This window comes from Syzygium oleosum, unplaced genomic scaffold (genome assembly GCF_021117445.2).
Source record: "Syzygium oleosum isolate NSW1041296 unplaced genomic scaffold, Sole_v2.1 Sole_v2.36, whole genome shotgun sequence".
Taxonomy (NCBI): Eukaryota; Viridiplantae; Streptophyta; class Magnoliopsida; order Myrtales; family Myrtaceae; genus Syzygium; species Syzygium oleosum.
This window is the reverse complement of record NW_026607520.1, coordinates 282501-290000: the sequence shown is the minus strand read 5'-3', so window position 1 is coordinate 290000 and position 7500 is coordinate 282501. Positions and strand designations below refer to the sequence as shown.

Here is a 7500-nt window from a genome sequence, read left to right as displayed (position 1 = left end):
AGACCAAGGCCCAGTTTTCAATTTTCAGCAGCACAATGCTACTTCAGCAATGGCATCCAAAACTGAAACTTAAAAAGGGTGCTATGGACTCTATCCCGGTATGGGTCAGGTTGCGTGACATTCCTTTCTCCTTGTGGTCGCCGGCGGGCATAGGCAGGATTGCAAGTGCCATTGGGAAGCCACTATATGTGGACACCCAAACTGAACAAATGACTAGAATCTCTTTCGCGAGAGTATGTGTGGAAATCAAAGCCACAAAGCCCCGACTGGAATCTGTGAAGGTACGTTGGGATGGCGACGTTAATCTGGTCCATGTGGAGTATGAATGGAAACCTATGGTGTGCATCTCTTGTGGTATATTTGGGCACAAACATGGTGCAATTTGGGTTTGGGCGTGCACCGAGACATTCGAGGAAAGAGGCGAGACACTCCAACCTCAAGCTAAAACCAGACCTGGGAGCTCCATGCGCCCTCGAGAAGCTCAAGAATGGACCCAAGTTAACCGGAAAAAGGGCAAAGGCCCGATGAGCAAAGATGCCGGCCAGATCAGAATTGCTCCTAATCAGTCCTTGGAGGCGAATCCAGGGGTGGAATCCTATCAGGTTCCTGTTCGAGCCCCCTCTCCTGCTCATGGACCTTCCAACCTGGTTGGGAACATCTCAAAGGAAGCCAACACAGATCTGTCCAGGATTGATTCTGTTCCTCCCCTGGACGTGAACTCAGGGGGGAAGACTGGTCCGCCTACTGATCACGCCCCTGTTCCTGGTGGTGTTCCAATGAGCACTGAGCTGAACCAGCCAAAGGCGGGCCTTGCTGCTGTGTACAGTACTTCACCTAGCCTTCCTCTGGACTCGAACTCAAGGGGGATAGGTCTTTCGGCTCCTTGCTTGCACCTCAACAGCCCGGCTCTGCTCCTACCGGAAGAACCTATTGCAGAGACGTCCCTCCCCGCCTTCTCTGATCCTCAAGGACGGCTACACCAGCAACTTGTGGACTTTGCTACTAACTCTCACACGTCCTCCGAAGACTCTTCAAGCTCTCAAGTGGGGGGGGAAATCAGTGACTCTGAAGAGCATTTCACAGGAGGAATTTCTGCTGTTTCTCCCCCAAACACACGCTCCAGAACATTGGCTTCTTATGCTGTTGAAGAACCATCTAAAGCCTCTGTCGGTCCTAGTTCTAGCGTGATAAGCTCCAGTATGATTCCTGGCTCGTCCTCCTTGAAGAAGAAAGACAAGAGGAGGAGGTCTAGGAAATCTCGAAGATAATATTCCTCTCTCTCCTATGTTTTTTGGAATATGGAACATTAGGGGACTAGTTGATCCCCTCCGCCAAGCTGAAATCCGTACCCTTATTAGGAATAATCGTCTCTCTTGCATTGGTATTATTGAGACCAAAGTCAAAGCCCCCTTTTTTGCTGATATTTCCAAGGGTTTATGCAACAGTTGGAGATGGGTTGCAAACTATGATCTCTCTCGTCTAGGCCGTATCTGGTTTGGGTGGGATCCTTTTGTTCTGGATACTACTATTCTACACTCCTCTGACCAACTGATCCATGTGCAGCTTAAGCTTCTAATGTTGAATAAAACTTGCCTCTTCACTATTGTATATGGCGAGCATACTTTTGTCAAACGGCGTTCGTTATGGGCTGATCTTGTATCCTTATCCTCTTGCGACTTATCGTGGGTTGTTGCTGGGGATTTTAATGCTATCAGAGACCCAACTGACAGAGTGGGTAGCACTACTCCCTGGATACCGGCTTTCGACGAATTTGGGGAGTGTCTAACCCAGGCGGGATTGGAAGATATTCGCTATGTGGGGTTTAGATACACCTGGACCCATTCTTCTGGTGATAGTAGGAAACTCCGAAAGATTGATAGAGTACTTGCAAATGACCTATGGATGCAACAGTTCTCCTTTTCGGAAGCCAGTTTCCTTCCCCCTGGGATTTCAGACCACTCTCCCATGGTGGTAAAAATTCTCTCACCTCCTAATTCCAAGAAACCTTTCAAGTTTTACAACTTCTGGTCTTCTCACCCTACCTTCTTGGAACTTGTGAAGCAAGCTTGGGATACACAAGTAGTGGGAACACATATGTATATTGTTTGTTGTAAACTGCGAGTGCTTAAACAGAAGTTGAAACAACTTAACAAGAGTGTCTTTTCTGATATATCTACAAGAACCGACCAACTTAGGTCTGACCTTTACGCCGTTCAGGCGGCCCTTGAGCAACAACCTTTTGACCAGAGCCTCCAAGATAGAGAAGTGGAGCTCACACGATCCTTCTCTACGCTGAGAATGCAGGAGGAATCCTTCTACAGACAGAAATCCCGTATTCGATGGCTCAAGGAAGGAGACTTAAACACGAATTATTTTCACCACTTTGTAAACAAAAGACGTGTAACGAATCGAATTCTCTCGGTTTCAACTGCTGATGGATCTTTAGTTACTGAACCTCAGGCGGTCAGGACTCATATTGTGACTCACTTCCAGGAGTTACTTAACGGTGCTTCTGCTTCCTCTTGGCCCTCTGTTAGCGAGATAGGTATATTCCTTGGTCGGGTCCTCAATGAGAATCAAAGGAACTTGTTGGCGCTTCCGGTCACAGATGAGGAGATCCGATCCACACTTTTCTCGCTTGCTAAGGGCAAAGCCCCGGGACCGGATGGTTATAATATTGATTTTTTCAAATCTAGCTGGGAGATAATTGGTCCCTCTACTCTTGTAGCTGTAAGAGATTTCTTTCAAACAGGATGCATGCTTAAAGAAATCAATAACACCATTCTGACGCTAGTCCCTAAATCCCCAAATGCTTCAGCTATGTCGGATTTTCGGCCTATTGCTTGCTGTAACACATTATATAAATGCATATCCAAGATATTGGCGAGGAGGATAGCGAGTGTCCTTCCAACACTAATAGGCCCTGCTCAATCGGCTTTTGTTAAGGGCCGTAGGATCAGTGACAATATTTTGATAGCCCAAGAGCTATTTGCAGATTTCCACCACCGGCCTTACCTTTCAAAATGTGCTATTAAAGTTGACTTTCAGAAAGCATATGACACTGTCGATTGGAGCTTCTTAGAAAAGGCTCTTTTGGCCTTCAACTTTCCTGTCTTCTTTACCAAGATGGTGATGGCCTGTGTTACGACTGCAAAATTTTCAGTCTCTATTAATGGGGAATTGCATGGCTACTTTGGGAGCTCTAGGGGCATTCGCCAGGGAGACCCTCTTTCGCCCTACCTCTTTATTCTGGTTATGGAGATTTTCTCGGGTATTCTTAAGGCTAAAACTGATATGCCGGATTTCCACTGGTTCTGGCGGTGCAAAAACACCCGGTTATCGCACCTCTTCTTTGCGGATGATGTGCTGCTTTTCTCAGAAGGTCACTTGAGATCAGTTCAACTGATAAATGAATCTCTCCACTTGTTCTCTGAATGGTCTGGCTTAATACCGAATAAGGCGAAAAGTAACATCTTTATCTCGGGAGGTAATCAGACGTTGCACAACCAGTTGATTCAATGCCTTGGGTTTCAGCAGGGTACATTGCCATTTCGATATCTTGGGGTCCCTATTATCTCAACTAGACTGCGCAAGATGGACTGCAAAGCCTTGATTGATTCTATCACGGCTCGGGCCCGCTCCTGGTCCCAACGCTTTCTTTCCTTTGCAGGTAGACTACAGCTTATAAAGTCAGTCTTGCATTCTATTCAGGTATACTGGGCCACCATCTTCTCTCTACCCAAATCAGTATTGCATAGTATTGAGGCGGTTCTTAGGCAGTTCCTATGGAAAGGTCCCGACCTTGGAGTTGGTGGTGCCAAAGTAGCGTGGAAGGCTGTTTGCTTACCCAAAGAGGAAGGCGGCCTAGGCATCCGGAGACTTGAGGAATACAATAATGCTATGACTTTAAAGCACATTTGGCTTCTTTTCACCGACAAAGAGTCGTTGTGGTGTAAATGGGTACACTCAAACTTTTTAAAGAATGCCAACTTACGGATTGTGTCGAAACCTACTTTACGTTCCTGGACATGGAAGAAAATCCTAGATATGCGCCATACGCTCAAACTATGTTCCGGTGGAAAATTGGAAATGGGTGCTTCTGTTTCTTTACGGTTTGACCACTTGGCATAATAAGGGGCCGCTTTTCCCTCTTTTTGGCGATGTCGATATATACCAGTCGCGCATTCCTCGGGAGGCTACAGTTCGATCCTTCTTTGAAGGCTCCTGGCAACCTTCTAATACCCTGGCCACCTTTACGAGTTGGACGGAGGCCGCCCCGACCTTTATGGACAGTGCGATGGACACCTTCGAATGGATTCCTCATCCATCTAATCCCTTCTCTGTTTCTCGGGCTTGGGATCATATCCGAAGGAAATGGCATCCAGTACACTGGCATTCCTTCATCTGGGACCGTCACATAGCTCCCCGTCATGCCTTTCTTCTTTGGCTGATATCGCTTAACCGGCTTCCTACCCAGGTATTCCTGTTACATAATCGCAGGATACACGATGCCTTGTGCGCTTTTTGTGGTACTACACCTGACTCAGTCAACCACCTCTTTTTTGAATGCACCTACACCAGTAGATTGGCTTCTCTTTGGGCGACAAAATGTAATCTACCCTGGCGTAACCGTCCATGGCATGATCATATTATGTGGGCCATGCAAGTATGTGGAGGATCCTCGTTTGCTCACTGCATCTCTAGATATTCCTTTGGGGCCTTATGTCACATTATTTGGACCGAGAGGAACAATGCGATCTTTAGGAACAAGAGTGTCTTTATCCCTGGAATGCGTAAGCATCTTCTCAAAGTCGTCAAGGACAAGGCCATCTCTATGGGGAGAGTTGAGGACACTTATAGGAACCGCATTATTCAGAGGAAATGGGATTTACCTCCTTCTATCTTTGGATAGTGCTGCTCTCAGCTATTCCGGTGCCCTTCTAGCGGTTCCCCGGAGCTTTGTTGATGGTCTTCCAACCTGCGGCTGGATTGGCTGTTTTTGTTTTCCCTTTTCTCTTTTCCTTGTTCTTAGCCGTCCTTTGGCTTGTTGTATAGTTCCCGCTAGACCCTCTTGACCTTGTATGGACATTCTTTGTCCTAATATGGTCATGTGGTGGTTTGGGCTCTAGTTTGTATTTGGTGTTATGATTAGTTATATACATTCTTACCTTACCAAAAAAAAACAACTGCGAAAGCATTTGCCAAGGATGTTTTCATTAATCAAGAACGAAAGTTGGGGGCTCGAAGACGATCAGATACCGTCCTAGTCTCAACCATAAACGATGCCGACTAGGGATCGGCGGATGTTGCTTTTAGGACTCCGCCGGCACCTTATGAGAAATCAAAGTTTTTGGGTTCCGGGGGGAGTATGGTCGCAAGGCTGAAACTTAAAGGAATTGACGGAAGGGCACCACCGGGAGTGGAGCTGCGGCTTAATTTGACTCAACACGGGAAACTTACCGAGGTCCGGACATAGTAAGGATTGACGGAGCGAGAGCTCTTTCTTGATTCTATGGGTGGTGGTGCATGGCCGTTCTTAGTTGGTGGAGCGATTTGTGCAGTTAATTCCGATACGAACGAGACCTCGGCCTGCTAACTAGCTATGTGGATGTACATCTCCACGGCCGAGCTTCTTAGAGGGACTATGGCCGCTTAGGCCAAGGAAGTTTGAGGCAATAACAGTGCGTGATGCCCTTAGATGTTACGGGCCGCAGCGCGCTACACTGATGTATTCAACGAGTCTATAGCCTTGGCCGACGGGCTGGGTAATCTTTGAAATTTCATCGTGATGGGGATAGATCATTGCAATTGTTGGTCTTCAACGAGGAATTCTAGTAAGCGCGAGTCATCAGCTCGCGTTGACTACGTCCCTGCCCTTTGTACACACCGCCCGTCGCTCCTACCGATTGAATGGTCCGGTGAAGTGTTCGGATCGCGGCGACGTGGGCGGTTCGCCGCCGATGACGTCGCGAGAAGTCCAGCGAACCTTATCATTTAGAGGAAGGAGAAGTCGTAACAAGGTTTCGTAGGTGAACTCGCGGAAGGATCATTGTCGAATCTGCCTAGCGAGAATGACCGAGAGAACCCGATAACAAACTCAATGGGGACGGTGGGCTCGCCCAACGTCTCCGAGGCAGCTGGATGGCACGGGTGCCTACGGGCGCTCGGGCTTTTCCGGCTGCACAACGAACCCGGCGCGGAATGCGCCAAGGAACTTTAACAAGAGAGCGTGCTCGCCGCCCCGAGACATGGTGCGTGTGCGGGATGCCATGCAATCTCCTATTATTCATAACGACTCTCGGCAACGGATATCTCGGCTCTCGCATCGATGAAGAACGTAGCGAAGCTGCGATACTTGGTGTGGTTGCGAGAATCCCGTGAACCATCGAGTCTTTGAACGCAAGTTGCGCCGAAGCTTCGGTTGAGGGCACGTTTGCACAGGTGTCACACATGGCGTTGCCCCTAACCCCTCGCCTTGAATTGGGCGGGCGAGACTTGGGTGCGTATGTTGGCCTCCCGAGATGACCTTATCCCGGTTGGCCCAAAATCGAGCGTCGGAGCGATTAGCACCACGACATTCGGTGGTTGATGAGACCCCAATGATCAATGTCGTGCGTGTCGCTCATGCGCATGCTCCACGAATCTACCTTTCACCAACGCGACCCCGGGTCAAGCGGGGCTACCATGAGTTTAAGCATATCAATAAGCGGAGGAAAAGAAACTAACAAGGATTCCCAGTAACGGCGAAGCGAAGGAAGAGCCCGGCATGAGAATCGGGCGCCCTCGGCGTTCGAATTGTAGTACGGAGAAGCGTCCTCGGCGACGGACCGGGCCCAAGTTCCCTGGAAGGGGCGCCGAGAGGGTGAGAGCCCCGTCGTGTCCGGACCTGTCGCACCACGAGGCCTGTCGGCGAGTCGGGTTGTTTGGGAATGCGGCCCTAATCGGGCGGTAAATTCCGTCCAAGGCTAAATATGGGCGAGAGGCCAGATAGCAAACAAGTGCAGCGAGGAAAGATGAAAAGGACTTTGAAAAGAGAGTCAAAAAGTGCTTGAAATTGTCGGGAGGGAAGCGGATGGGGGCCGGCGATGTGCCTCGGTCGAATGTGGAACGGTGTGAGCCGGTCTGCCGATTGACTAGAGCATGGACCGATGCGGATTGCGGTGGCGGCCCAAGCCGGGCCTTCGATACGTCCGTGGGAAACGTCGCCATTGCGATTGTGGAATTCAGCACGCGCCTTACAGCGTGCCTCGGCATCTGCGTGCTCCGGGCATCGGCTAGTGGGCTCCCATTCGGCCCGTCTTGAAACACGGACCAAGGAGTCGACATGTGTGCGAGTCGATGGGTGGCAAACCCGTAAGGCGTAAGGAAGGCGATTGGTGGGATCCACTTTTGGGTGCACCGCCGACCAGACCTTGATCTTACGAGAAGGGTTCGAGTGAGAGCATGCTGTCGGGACCCGAAAGATGGTGAACTATGCCGAGCGGGGCGAAGCCGGAGGAA

The 7500-nt window shown here is 49.4% G+C and overlaps 2 non-coding genes across 2 annotated transcripts in view; both read left to right on the top strand.

Annotated features, from left to right (window-relative positions):
- Nucleotides 1-6293: 6293 nt before the first annotated feature.
- Nucleotides 6294-6447, top strand: LOC130135694 (5.8S ribosomal RNA). Its single transcript, XR_008814968.1, has one exon. It is a non-coding gene; the product is annotated as a 5.8S ribosomal RNA (ribosomal RNA).
- Nucleotides 6448-6659: 212 nt separating this feature from the next.
- LOC130135679 (28S ribosomal RNA) overlaps nt 6660-7500 on the top strand; it is a 3330-nt gene continuing 2489 nt past the window's right edge. Inside the window, exon 1 of the ribosomal RNA XR_008814957.1 lies at nt 6660-7500. This exon is cut by the window's right edge and continues 2489 nt beyond it. This is a non-coding gene — a ribosomal RNA (28S ribosomal RNA).